Source organism: Pituophis catenifer, unplaced genomic scaffold, assembly GCF_029215685.1.
Source record: "Pituophis catenifer annectens isolate HBS135680 unplaced genomic scaffold, rPitCat1.0.hap2 SCAF_2, whole genome shotgun sequence".
Taxonomy (NCBI): domain Eukaryota; kingdom Metazoa; phylum Chordata; class Lepidosauria; order Squamata; family Colubridae; genus Pituophis; species Pituophis catenifer.
The window spans coordinates 263,410,269-263,425,237 of NW_027256882.1; positions in this window are offsets into that span (position 1 = coordinate 263,410,269).

The window sequence follows — 14,969 nt, forward strand, 5'->3', positions numbered from 1 at the left end:
ATATTCAATATTTAGTTATTGAAGAGTCCCTTCAATAACTTTAGTTAGCATTGAATGTGGAAGCCAAATGTAAGCACTGCCAAAATAAAATAATATTTTCTGCTTACTTAGAAAACTTTCTAGATAGATTAAAAAAAAATCTTGAATAAATGAGAAGAGCTGTTTTTTTTAAGTACAATGCAATTCCTATTTCAGAAACAGTTTTGTTAGGGGTGAAAAGATGCTGTTTGGCAGGATCCATTTAGCTAATGGACATATTAATTATCTGAGATATAACAATTTTAAAAAGTAAATATTCCTACAAGTCCAAATCAATTCACAGATTTATCCACTTAGGCTTTTTGGTAGTAATATGGAAGGTATTTTCTGCTGATTTCTTGTGGAACTTTTTTTAAAAAAACATTTCTCGCTTAGAATATAGTCCTGGAACTACCAGGAAGTATTAACAGGACTTGCTCCCTTCTGAGGCCAGACAAAGTTGGTTATATGTTATCACCTGCTGGGACAGGTGATGCCTAAAAGCATGTTATATAAAAGATAACAGGACCTGCTATGTTGCTGAACATAATTTTGAAAACAAAGGAGATGAAATCAAATCGATCACCATTTGCCAGAGATCCCAATTATTACTTTTCAAGTAGAATAGGAATAATCTAGGGTAATCTATGCAATGGAACAATGAAGACCTATCAGAAGAGATTGCAGACAAAACACTGTAAATTCCTTTCTCTCTTTAATTGCCAAGGCTGTATGCCTTCATATGATAATGGGCCTGAACAGATATGCAGCTGGTGTGTGTCTTGTGAAAAAGGAGGAGTTGTTGTATTTTGTCTTGGTTATGGGAAAAGCAGCCTTCCAGCTGTATAAATGGTACTTGGCTGCTCTCCATATAAATATTTCCACCTGGCCTCAATGGAGTAGGGAAACAGTTGGGGGCTATGGAAATGATGTAATTCCCAGAGCAGAGGCAGAGTCAAAGGCAGACAGCCGATCAATCAGACCTCAGCAAGCCCATGCACAAGATCTCTCAAATTACCACTTCACACCAAGAACCTGCTGAAAACATCCCCTTTTAACATCTGCTAATCAGATTGCTTCTCAGGAACCTGCTACAATTATACCTGTTATTGCAGAAAGCAATGTGGAAAGTGGGGTGAGGGAGGGGGATGTTGCATGTCTACAGCTGGGCATTTAGTAAAACAGATGGACTGTATCTGAAGCAAGGGCTCTCTTTGAAATCCAATTCTTGACCATGAGAATGAGACCTAAATGAAGCTGGCTGAAATGATGGCCTTGAACTAATCATCGGTAGTTCATATAATACAGTAAATGGAAATGCAGATGGCGCAATGACTAAGATGTTGGACTAGAAACCAAGAGAGAGTGTAAGCCTGAGGCATGAAAGCTGGTTGTTGATTTTGGGCCAGTTACTCTCTCTTCTCAGCACTGCCCATCTCACATGTTAGTTGCTGAGGGGAAAACAGGAGGAGAAAGGGGTATTGTGGTATGTTTGCCACCTTGAGTTGGGTATGAAAAAATGGGCAGGATAAAAATCTAATTAAAAAAAGTAAAGTTTAGGTCACGGGTGTCAAACTCGCCACGTCACGTTGTTGTCACATGACATTTCGCAACATTTTCCCCATTCGCGGAGCTGGAGTGCGCGTACTCTGCGCGGGCCACCAGTTTGACACCCCTGGTCTAGGCAGTAGAATTTGAGAGATCCAGTCAGAGCAACAGCTCCTCTATTTGCAGCAGGTTTACAAATATGAAAACACCCAGATGTGAAGAATACAAATGTCTTCAAGGATTCCTACTTCATATTAACATTTGTATGATAGGAATCGAGATATTGAATATAGATTACAATCTGGAGCAGAGGTTTTTTTTTTATGGTTAACAGTATAAGATGAGCATTCTCACAAAATCAAAACCACACAGAGGGAAGGCTGTGCTCTTACAAAAATAGGGACCATAGTTGGTGCAGCCAGATGTGTCAGATCCATTTAGCAGAAGACAAACTGGTAACTGCCAATATTCCTACTCTCCCATTAAGTTATTTTTTTTTCTTTTGCAGGCCCATTTTCAAACAAGCACTGATTTACAGACATTTTTTATTTTTCTAAAAAAATGTCTGTGAAGTCTATGCATCTATATTCCTGGATCACAACTCCCTGCACTCAGTTACTCAAGCCCTGGTTGTCGCTCATGTGAACTATTGCAATGCGCTCTACATGGGGCTACCCTTGAGGTCCATTCAGAAGCTTTAGCTAGTGTACAAAGTGCAACAATGAGAGCAATCTTTGGGGGCCTTAGGATGGCCCATATTATACTTCTATTCTGCCAATTTCACTGGCAGAGTGTAGTTCAAGTGTTGGTTATGACCATTATAGCCCCTAATGGCATAAGTCCATGCTTTACCTGATGAACTGCCTCCTCCTACTAGGACAAACCCATCTTATCTGTGCTGGCAGATAGGGCCTACTGTGGATCCCATTGGTCAAAGGTCATTGCACCCAGGACACTGCAACCATCATAGATACATGCTAGCTGACAAGTGCCCAAATTTTGATAATGTGACCATGGAGATGCTTCAATAGCCATTAAGTAGGAAAATCAGTCATAAATCACTTTTTTCAGTGCCGTTGTAACTTTGAATGGTCACTAAATTAATTGTTGTAAGTCAAGGACTACCAGTATTAGGAGATGTGGTGATTTCAAACAATAGGGATGAGCTTAAATAGGAACTGGATAAATGCATAGAGAACAGGTTTGTCAAGAGCTGTTGTTTGGAAGACTCAAAGTTTCCTTCCAGATTGGGGCATGCTACTTCCAAATTACAGCTGAAGGCAAACAATAGCAAGAGAGAAGTATGCCTCCATCTCCTGCTTGAAAACAACCCAAAGAAATGAGGAAAACATTTCTAAGATGGGTCTTGGTCTGATCCAGCAAGATATTATTATTACTGCAGATTTCAATAAAGAACCATCATATTAACTATAAGTGAACTTCTAATGAAAAGCTATCTTTAATTTCCATGGTTGTTCCCTAATTCTGAGGGGCTGCTCATCAAAGACCTTTTGAATGAAATAAAATAAAGAATAAAATTAACTTTAAGCTTATTTAAACAAGAGAAACTTCCATTTTACTTACTTGATCCAGGGGTGAAATGCTCCCAGTTCAGACCGGATTGCCTGATCCGGTAGCGATGGAAGCAAGTGGTTCGAAGAACCAGGAGTAAAAATCCCTGCCCCCCCCCCCATTACCCAGCTGAGCCACACAATCATCAGAGGCTTATTTTTTTAAACTTTTAAAAGCATTTTTTCTACAACCTCTTTGGCCGAAAAAATGCTTTTAAAAGTAAAAAAATAAGCCTCTGATGATCGTGCGGCTCAGCTGGGATCCTCAGAGGCTTTTAAAAGCATTCTCTTCAGAGGTTGTAGAAAAAATGCTTTAAAAGCCTCTGAGGATCCCAGATGAGTTGCCTGATTGGCAGAGGCTTTTTTTCTTTTAAATGCCTCTGACGATCCAAGCTGAGTTGCCTGATCATCAGAGGCATTTAAAAGAAAAAAAGCCTCTGCCGATCAGGCAACTCAGCTGGGATCGTCAGAGCCTTTTGAAAGCATTTTTTTACAACCTTTTCGCCAAAGAGGTTGTAGAAAAAATGGTTTTAAAAGTAAAAAAAAAAAATTGGCCATGCCCACCCAGTCACATTACCTCCCCCCACCAAGCCACGCCCACAGAACCAGTAGTAACGAATTTTAGATTTCACCACTGACCTGATCAATATATCAGAGTCCTTCCTTCTGAGAAAAAGAGGTCTGCCATTCAGAAATGTAGGGTGTTTCTGGGGAAGAAATATTAACATCATGTAAGAAAAGCTGTATTAGTTAAAAATGTACCAATCTGTCAATCCAGTTTACATTTCATAGTACAATATCCATAACTCCCTTTTTACAACTCTGTAATCCTTAATTCGGGGTAGAGTTAGGACGACTGGAAGAAGCTGAGCGTTAACAGTTTGAGGATCCCTCAGTTATAAGAATATTTTATCTCTTCAGTAAGAGAACATGCAGGAAGTGCTCAATTTACAACCATTCATTTAACAACTGTTCAAATTACAACACTAAAAAAAGTGATTTATGACCGTTTTTCACACACTTATGATCATTGTAGCATCCCCATGGTCACATAATTAAAATTCAGACGCTGGGCAACTGCCTCAAATTTATGACAGTTGCAGTGGCCTGGGGGTCATATAATCCCCTTTTGTGACCTTCTGACAAGCAAGTCAATGGGAGAGCCAGATTCGCTTAACAACTGTGTTGCTAACTTAACAACTTCAGTGATTCACTTAACAACAGTGGCAAGAAAGGTCTAAAATGGGTCAAAACTCACTTAACAATTGTTTCGCTTAGCAACAGAATTTTGGGCTCAATTGTGGTCGAAAGTTGAGGACTACCTGTACCTCTATGTGTCCCAAAGGATGATCTAAATGACTGATTAACAATATTATTATCATTTGTAAGTAAAATTACTATAGGTCTGCTAATACTGGCAAATCTATATGGCATTCTGCCCAAATATATTATGAATTCAGAAAACATTAACCAAGCTAGCTGTATCTTTTGAACTACACAGGATAATTACACTGAACAAAACTGCATTAGACTCAATATTAACAAAGCAGCCCTCTTCCTTAGCTATAAACCTTATCCTGCTTGGGCAGTCTTCTCTGAGCTGATGTCCTGGAGAAGACGTAACCCTAGAATTCCCGGCCAACTGATTTAGGGTACAGAAATAGTTTTGTGGTTAAAGTTTAACCACAAAAATCTGGTTGATTTAAATTGTACTGTGTACCTCCCAGAAAGCATCAATAAAACTGCATTTACAATGTTTCTACATTTTTTAAAATATCAAGATTTAAATATATAGTGTAGAAACACATCCTAAGACATTTTTATCTCTAGGACCTAGCTTTTACTACCACATGCTCAATGTTTTTTCTTAATAACCGACCACTGCTATTAAGTTTTTAATGTTAACTAGATTTATGAATACAAAGAAAAATAAAACTGAATTAGGAAGCAATTCTCCTTATTAAATTTAGAACTAACCAAATAGTCTACTTTGTTTTACATTTTTTACATTTCTGTGTTTAATTAAACTCCCTTGGTTTTCATTCACTTCTGAACAGCATTGACTCTCTTATTTATTGATTGCTTTCCAGAAAAGGGGAGGAACTTGCAAAACTGGTATTCTCTGATGCCAACAATACAAATGTAAGATCAGTTTCCCGGTTTTGAAGGAGTTAACATTGCACTCATTTTTTTAGATGAAGTCCAGCTGCAGGATTAGTGGGAATGTTAAAAGTAGTTAGCAATATACCACAAAGAACTTTTTCTTTCTTTTTTTTTTTTTTTTGGTCATCCTACAATTCACTTCATTATTTAAATACTCTTAAGAGCCTACCCATTATTTTCACAAAAAATAGTCTGTTCTATTTGTTACAAAATAAACAGAATGTTTCTAGTTTTACTCGCTCTTTGTCATCAGCTTTAGAAAGGTGGTAAAGATAAGTACTCTTTCAAAAGCTGTGGCTCTAACATTCTGCCAAATTAAATCTTATTCTCTCAAGTGGATTTGTTTGCCAATTTTGTCTAGTTAAGGCAATCCTGCATATATGACTAAGAGGCTACATGATGTTATTTCTTTAGGTTTTTTTCTTCTGCTTTTCCTTGTTACGGAAAGTTACAGAAAAAGCTTATCTCATAAACAAATAGTCACTCTCTCAGCTTACAGCATACATGCAAACATATCACATACATACATACAATGACTATATTTTCTAGGAAAAAATAAAGGTCAACCCTGGAAAGGAGGCAAATCCATAAAGATTAAAAAAAAACCCAACTGTTTATATTTATAACTTCGCTTTACAAAAGAAAATTCAAGAGCAAAACCAAGAAAATAACTACAAGTAGTCCTCGATTTACAACAAAGTGACTTATGACCATTTTTCACACTTACGTCCATTTCAGCTTCCCATGGTCATGTGATTTACATTCAGATTCTTGACAACGAACTCACATTTATGATGGTTAGCCAATATTTAGCATGAAGGTTATAAGGTTATATAGTATATAGTATTATCTGATGGCTAAACTCAGTAGTACCAATCAAAAGCTTTGCCATTCAACAAAGGAAAACCAAAAGGTTGCAGTTTGTATGTAACAGGAAGAACTCCAGTCTACACACTTAAGAATCATTAATATGTGCATAGCTACTTTGAACCATGTTTTCATGTGTTATTGGATCATGGATTGATCCAGAACAGTATGGTAATGACTTCAGGTCTTCTTTAAAGCAGTATTTTGCCTATTCTGTAGCTGCCAAATGACACTTATTTTGAACAGTTTAAATATTTTTTTTAGTTTATTAATTTATATTTCCTGTTACTTAACTGTCCACTTTTCTCAGAGAAGGGTTCTGGATAGTGTATAACATAATAACTATATAAAAATACATATAATTAACATTAAAATCAGAATTAATTTAAGATTTAAAAGTTTTAAAATTAAAAAAATATAAAATTTCAAAAATTTTCAAGTGAAATGTTCCAAGAATGGGGTGTTACCAGTTGTGAATACAGGTTTTTTGCACTTAATTCCTAAAAAATTTCCATGTTCTTTAGATCTGGCCTCACTACAGTTTTATTTTTGAAAGTAGGAAGAATACACCTTTCTCTTTTCACAATTCATTTAGCTGCTTCATGCTATTTTTCTGGGACACTAGTAATAGGTGGCTCCATGAATTTGCATATACAGATTATAGATTAGGACGGAACCCATTTACACTTATAAATTTAGAAGACTCTTGAATCTAGACCTTGTTGATGACTTGGTGGGAACTTTCTTCCACCTACACGCACATTTGTTGCATGATTAGGCAAGGCGAAACGCTTTCAGTTTGTTTTCTACCACTGTATCAACACACATCCTTGAGGTCCTTTCCTTTGAAGGGTACTTAATTCTCCTTCTGCTCATCAAAATGTGTTATTTTTCTCAACTCTCTTTCTGAATCCTTAATTTGTTCAGCAAGCCAAATGTCAACCCATCACAGAAATCCAGCCTTTAGATCACAAGATGGTAATTTCCACTGAGAAATAACCCTGAGTAATATGACTCTTAAGAAGAGTCTTAATTCTATCTGGAGAAAAACTGCACCTGGAACTTTTGAATGCAAAACATATGCTCTATGGATTCCCCCCCCCCCCAAGAAATAAAGAAGTTGGAGAGAGGAGGAGACTTTAATTGTTCCCATTTCCTGTTGTGCATCTTCCCTGAGCACTATGGTAACATCACAACTAGAAAGGCAGCCAACAGCTAAGTATTGTGGCTCTGAACTCTCATCAAGACAACAATAAATCCAATTTATGAAGCACATAGAAATAATGAGATCCTAGCTAAAAAAAATAAATTTTAAGCCATTGAAAAAGAGGGAGAAAGATATATGAATTACTACTGGGTAATGCATTCTAATAGTTTGGGACTCCAATTGAAAAACATCTGCTTCTTGGTGTTATTAGATTACGTATAAAACAACCAGAGTATGACTTAGGTCATTAACAAATTTCAGCACTAAAGCTAAGCTCAGAAATGAATTTGGGATAATTGGATTTGAAAAAATATTATTCATATCTTGAAGTATGTATGCATTCACTTCCCCCTCTCCTCTCTCACACCCACACAATATCATGCATATCAGTATCCATCAACTGCAATTGCCAGACCACCTGGAAAAATACATTAATACATAACTGGCAAGTTACCAACAGATGGATGACAATAGCCAGGTCTTGATCCTGCAGCCAAAGTTAGAAAAATACTCTGAATCATAGCCACAAGCATTTTGAGACCCCAGGAGCAAAACTGAGCTCAGAATTATTCTGGGCCAGAAGCCTATTCCTTCAAAGAAGGTATGACATAATACATAGACTGGGAATTTCCTCATCTAGCTGAGTTGCTGAGTTCCATAACAGCAAATCTTCCTTGTTTGGATTAAGTACGTTTATTCAATCTTAAGTCCAGCACTGGAGAACAGATTTATTGTTTATAGCTGAATCAAGTGAGACACCAAAATTTCCCATTGATCTGAAAAAGCCCAAGATGAAACTAAATTTTGTCAAACTGCACAAAATAATTTCCATGCTAAAGAACTACATTTATCATGTATGTCAGGGGTCCCCAAACCCTGGGCCATGGCTCACCACCGGACCGTGGCCTATTTGGAATCGGGCTGTGTAAGTGGCAGGTCAGCGTGCACACACATGCAGGCTGGCGTGCACACGCCGCTCTACCTGTGCAAGTCGAGCTGCGCACATGTTGTACGTAGGCCAGGCCATTGCTTGCGTGGCCTGGTTCCCCTCTACCCCTGCTGCCAAGCCGCCAACCTGCGAAAGTTGGGGACCGCTGATATATGTGAAGAAGAGGATTTAGAGGTATTTTAGCTTGTTATAATTTACATTTATTCATTGCTATTCCTCTAACTGGTTGTTATTGTACAGTCACTAACTCGTGCCCAATCCTTCACGAACCACCAGATCATAAGCACGCCAGGCTCCCCTATCCTGTCCTGGAGTTTTCCCAAATTCATGTTCATTGTGTTGATGATACTATCTAACCATCTCATCATCTGCTGTCCCCTTCTCCATTTGCCTTCAGTCTTTCCCAACAAGTCCTCTCTTCTCATTAGGTGGCCAAAGTATTTGAGCTTCAGCTTCACTATCTGTTCTTCCAAAAAACAGCCAGGGTTGATTTCCTTTAGGACCCAACTGGTACAAATGGCTAAATAAAACTGATACTATTTTCACATTATAACATTCAAAGTGGAGCTCTTATGCTAGCCAATAAATACTGATTAGAATTATATTCTGCCTTTCTTCCAGGAGTTTTGTCTCAGTATACATAACACTCCTCTAATTTTTCATCAACCCAACCCTGTGAATTAGATTGTTCTGAAAGTCAGGAAATGATCATGGCAAGAATGGATTTCAATCTAGGTCTCCCTGAATTACTCTACTATATTAAGCTTAATGTTTATGATTTTGGCTTGTAAGAGAAAGAGTGAGAAAACACATTGTTTTCATGTGCTTATTCACAATACCCAAATATCTTCCATGAATAGCAAGCAAGATTTCAGCATCACTTCCTGGAATTTCTGTGCAATATATAAAGAAGAGAACAGGATAGGGGTCGGCAACCCACAGGTCCGGAGTTGCATGCGGCTCTTTGGTCCCTCTGACATGGCTCCCATCACTGGTTGGCCCCGCCCCTCTTATTTTTTTTTTTAAACTCCAGTCCGAAACAGTAGGAAGCGAAGGCTGCCTTATGCGCAAATGTGGCCCGAAGGCAGGTTCAGGGCCGCTTCGCTCCTGCACTCTCCTCCTCCTTCCTCCTCTCGTGACCCTAGCCAGCTCTGGCTGAGCGTGCACACACACAGGGAGACCCTCCTTAAGCAAGCTGCTGCCCACTCCACATGCGCCTTTCCTGAGCTTTGGCACTCGCTTGAGAAGGGTCTCCCCATGCGTGCACATGTTCCCGGCTCAGCCACAGCTATCCCAGGCGTCCTAAGAAGAGGAGGGGGAAGAGGGTCACCAGAGAGTACAGGAGTGAAGCAGTCTTGTACCTGCCTTCGCGCCACATTTGCATGTAAGGCAGCCTTCACTTCCTGCCGCTTTGGGCTGGAGTTTGTACCTTCCGCGCTCAGCCGAAGAGCTGCCGGGGGTGGGGGATGACATGGCAAGGTGATGGCCAGAGCATTAGTGAAGGAGAGAAGCTGCATCCTTTTAAGACCCTCCTAAGAAGCAGCCGCCCACCCCGTCCGCGCCTTTGCTGCACTTTGGTGCTTGCCGCGCATGCACACGCTCCTGGCTCAGCCACAGCCGGCCAGGGGGTTACGAGAGGAGAGGGGAGGAGGAGGACAGTCGCCCGAAGGGAGGGGGGAGATACACACACACACACACACACACATAGAGAGAGGGGGTGAGAGAAGGGGAGAGAGAGAAATACAGAAGGAGAGAGACACAGAGGGGGGAAAAGTGGGGGAGATAGGGAAAGAGACATAGAGAATGGTTTTGTGGCTGGGTAGGCATGGCTAGGGGTCATGTGACTGGGTGGGAGTGAGTGACATTGGGTTGGCCACGCCCACCCAGGTTTTGTGGCTCCCTGTGTGTTTTTTTCTGTAGGAAACCGGTCCAAGTGGTTCTTTGAGTGTTTAAGGTTGCCGACCCCTGGAATAGGACAACAAACTTAAAATTTAAAATGTACAGCCAATCAGTAATATACACTATAAAAAGTATTATATCAATAATAATTTAAAGATATAAAGGTAATCCTCGACATAGGAACCCAATTGGAACCAGAATTTCCATTGCTAGGTAAGGCATTGTTAAGTGAGTCGCATTCAATTTTTTGCCATTGTTAAGCGAATCACTGTAGCTTTTAAGTGATTCATGTTGTCATTAAATGAATCCAGTTTTTTTCTATTGATTTTGCTGATTGGAATCTAGCTGTGAAGGTTGCAAATGGTGAGATCATATGATCACAGGATGCTGTAAGTGTCATAAATACATGCTGGTTGCCAAGCGCTTGAACTTTGATCACATGATCATGAGAATGCTACTATAGTTGTAAGTGTAGGACCAAGCCGTAAGTCATTTTTTTCAGTACTACTGTTAAACTTATGGATAAATGGATGGTTATAAGTTGAGGACTACGGTAAATGTCAATATTTAAAATCAGATTTTGGGAACAGGAAAATAGACAAGGCAAAAAACAGAGAACATTTCATTTGTTTCTATTCAGTTATTTTCAGATTTTTAAAATCTATGCTGAAAAGATCAGTCATTCATGTTCAAGAAAAGAGATCTTCAGAACAGCCGGATCTAAGACAGGGGTGGGTTCTACTTATCTTTACTACTGGTTCGTAATGGGGCCGCGCGCACTCGCTTTGCTCGTGCGCATGCGCAGATGCTTCCTGATAACATCGGAGTCGGTGGGCGGAGCCTCCCACCGGATTTACTACCGGTTCTATAGAACTGGTCCAAACCGGGGGCAACCCACCACTGATCTAAGATTAGAATAGCGAATGGAAATCACAGCACATATGAAAAGAGCTTAAAACATATTTCACTAGCAATCCTATATATTTATAATATATTCCATTGTTTCTTTGTTATTTTACTTTACTGCAGCTGGTGAAGAAGGAAAAAACCCACACCTAAATGAAATACACACACACAAACACACACACACACACACACACACACACACACACCAGTCCCAAGGGCATTGTCCATTCTTTAGTAAGCTCTGTCTGGCCTCAAAACATCTGGAGTTGACAGTTTTTGAATTTGTCTGGCTAAACAAAGGATCCCACTTTCCTCACTGCCAATACTATGGAAGATTTAATGCATCGTCGCTGACCAGAAAGCTGAAACTCAATCCAACATTTTCATAAAATGATTCACAGACATTAGAGAAACTTTTAAAGAAAGTGTGAGCTGAACAAGGGTGAAAGCATGTAACTGTAGGCACCCGGATTTTAAAATTACCTAAAATTAAAAACAATATTAAATTACAGATGGTTATCGATTAAAGACAGTTGAAGAAATCAAATCATGAAGGAAGAGCACGATCGAGTATTTCTATATCTTTGTAATCTGTTTAATTTTTTTTTATTTTATCCTATAAATTCTGAAAGTATTCAGGAAGGTGTGAATATATTTATTTAAAAGCTTATTTCTATATGTCTTTCTGCAGTCTGCATTTGCTTTCTTCATAGGCATTCTCAGAGATATACAGAGACATCTGTAAGTAAATGAGCATTTTCCTACGCTGCCTTTTGAAGTTACTGTTGCAGCTGGCACATCCTGTTATCTGAGTGCTCTGGACAGCTAAATGATAAGTCTTAAGATAAGAGAGCTGGAGGATCAAAGAAATTGAGAAAGTCCAGGAAACAGAGAAAGTGGAAGAGACAAGGAAGTCCAACAGTTGTTCTCTCTATAATTCAGACTAAATTGCTCAAGTATCTTTCAGTGAGCATGAAGCTAGTCTTATTAACTCCTTGCTGAGCAACATATGGCTCTTTTGGGTCTGGCATTGTTCACTTAATTACCTTTAACTACCTGTGGGTAATTTGCCATTGTATTGATAAATCATTATCTGTGCTTAATATTGTAATTAAAAATAAATCAATGTTGGAAGTCTGGCTCTTTCTAACTAACAAAATAAAGTAACAAAATCTCACGGGACACCCAAGAGCCAATCAGTCAGTCTTTCAAAATGCAGATATTTTGAAACTCAGCTTGCAGTCCTCTGAGGTGGGCCTGTTCCATAAAAGTCTAATATGTTCTTTAACAATTGAAACAGCCTGGCATTGTAACTTCTTGCAAGTGGTATCAATTCTCACTATTATAAACAGATGTTTCATTTAAGCCAGTAAGACCATGACAATACTATGCCATTAGTTCTGAAATCTCACGTGTTAATAAGAAACAGAGAAAACACCATCTTTTACCAGGCATATTTTATCTTTTATTTTTCAATGGAATTTCAGTAGTAGATAGTCTTTCCTGAATGATCAGTGGAGAAGAAATAGTATTTGAATATATTATACTGCTGTTAGTTAATAACTTTTTCCTTTCATCAGATCAGCAATACATAATATGTATTCATGTACATTTATAATGCCGCAAGTTTCTTTATTTAAAGTATAGGATGTGTAGAAAGTTAGCACTCACCCTTCTCCTAGAACAGGGGTGGGCAAATGTGGCCCTTTTACAACCTGTGGACTTCAACTCCCAGAATTCCTGAGACAGCTTGGCTGTCTAAGGAATTCTGAGAGTTGAAGTCCACAGGTTGTAAAAGGGCCACATTTGCCCACCCCTGTCCTAGAAGAATGAAATATTCCAGGAAATATTAAAAAGGCAGAATATTATATTTTCCCTAAAGGAGAAACATGTTTCTAAAGACATAAACTCGGAGCCTCAGCTTCCTGCCCCCACCCCCACTCCCCAGCAGATATTTTGGTGCCAACCTATCTACAAGACAAAAGGTTGGGCCAGCTTATCTACAAAACAAAAGACCTTCACCCTCAGGACATAATAGGATGTCTCATCACATGGCACATGGGAAGACTGCATCACCCAGCAAGGTTCAACCAAGCCTGGGACTCAAGACAGCCTACAAAGTTACTCCTGCATGGCCCCATGGGAGTCTGACAACCAATCAGAACACATGCCCTTGCCACAGGAACAGAAAGCAAGCTCAAAGCCCAAGAGAGGGTATAAATCTCTCTCTCTCTCTCTCTCTCTCTCTCTCTCTCTCTCTCTCTCTCAAGCTTAATGGCGGCAAAGATGGAGTAGTTTCTCAACTATGTTTGTCAAACACTGTTTGTCAGATTATAGCTTTCTTCTCATACTGTTGAGTGTACATCCATTTTACAACTATTGGGAAATATATTACTTAGACTTAGAGTAAAAGGCAAAACATATTGCATAGCTTAAGTCATTAAGATCTGAAGAAATTGAGTCATAACGTATGTGCATAAAATGTTTATACAATCAAAAGTAATCAAAGGCCAGTGGCAATTCACATTATAACTATCATTAAGAGTTGTACCTTATGATTCTTGACGAATGTATCTTTTCTTTTATGTACACTGAGAGCATATGCACCAAGACAAATTCCTTGTGTGTCCAATCACACTTGGCCAATAAAGAATTTTATTCTATTCTATTTTTGCCATAACTATTTATATACTTGCAATTATTTACCCCATTTATCTTGTCAAGGAATTATCTTGTTCTTTCATAACTTTCATTATCTATATAATCCACATTGTACAACATCAATCTAATGTTCGTTGTAAATTATCCGAGGTAACAAAATGACACTATTTCACATGCATCTAATCACATCCACAACCAACATATAGCTAATATCCTGCCTTTTTACAGCTAATCCTTGTTTAACAATTGCTTCATTTAGCAACCATTCACAGTTATGACAGTGACAGAAAAGTAACTTTATGACTGGCATTTATAACCTTTACTGGTCTATAAAAGTAAAGGAAAGCTGACAGTAAGAACATAACCATAGCTGTAGTTTCACAGCCAAGTTGCTAGTCCAATTGTGATCGCTAAACGAAAACTAGTTGTATGTATTTATCCACAAATATATTAAACATTGAAAGTGAATCACAAACCTTTCAATGATGAACCATTCATTAACCCTTCAATTTATTTTAATTCTTACTTGACTTCCATTATATGTTACTATACTGAGCAACCAATCTTCAACTCTGTATTTGTGTAAACAGAGCAAAATTCAAGCACATTCCTTTTAGCATCAGTTTTTCTAAATCAACAAGTATCCAACAAACCTTCTCACATGCAACTTTCTTGAAAAAAATGTATCTGAAGTAATATCACAGCATTTTGTTAAATAAAAAAATACTGAAGCAATTTCAATTTATGATTTAAAGAGTTCAAGAAGTTCAAGATCAGTGCAGTTCAATATAGGAACTGAAAAATGCTTTCTACATCTTTGGTTTATACTACTAAGCATTTTATTAGATAAATTACCCTCATTAACTACAGCACAAAATACCCCAGGGAGAATATACGATATATAAACATGCTGTGAATACATTTCTTTAGCTTAAATATTTAACATTATATAAATAGTTTTTACATTCAGTGACAAATCCAAATTGTGCAAGAAAAACACATTACTGCATTCAGCAACAAAATATTCTACAATTTTCCAAGTTCAGCACAAAGTTAATTAGAGTTATCTTTCTTTTCTGCTGTAATTTTAAGAATAGATCTCTGATAAACTTTTTTTGTTATAGCTATTTTATTATATTCTAAGCAGGTCCAAGTTATTTTCCTGCTAAATTTGCATTGT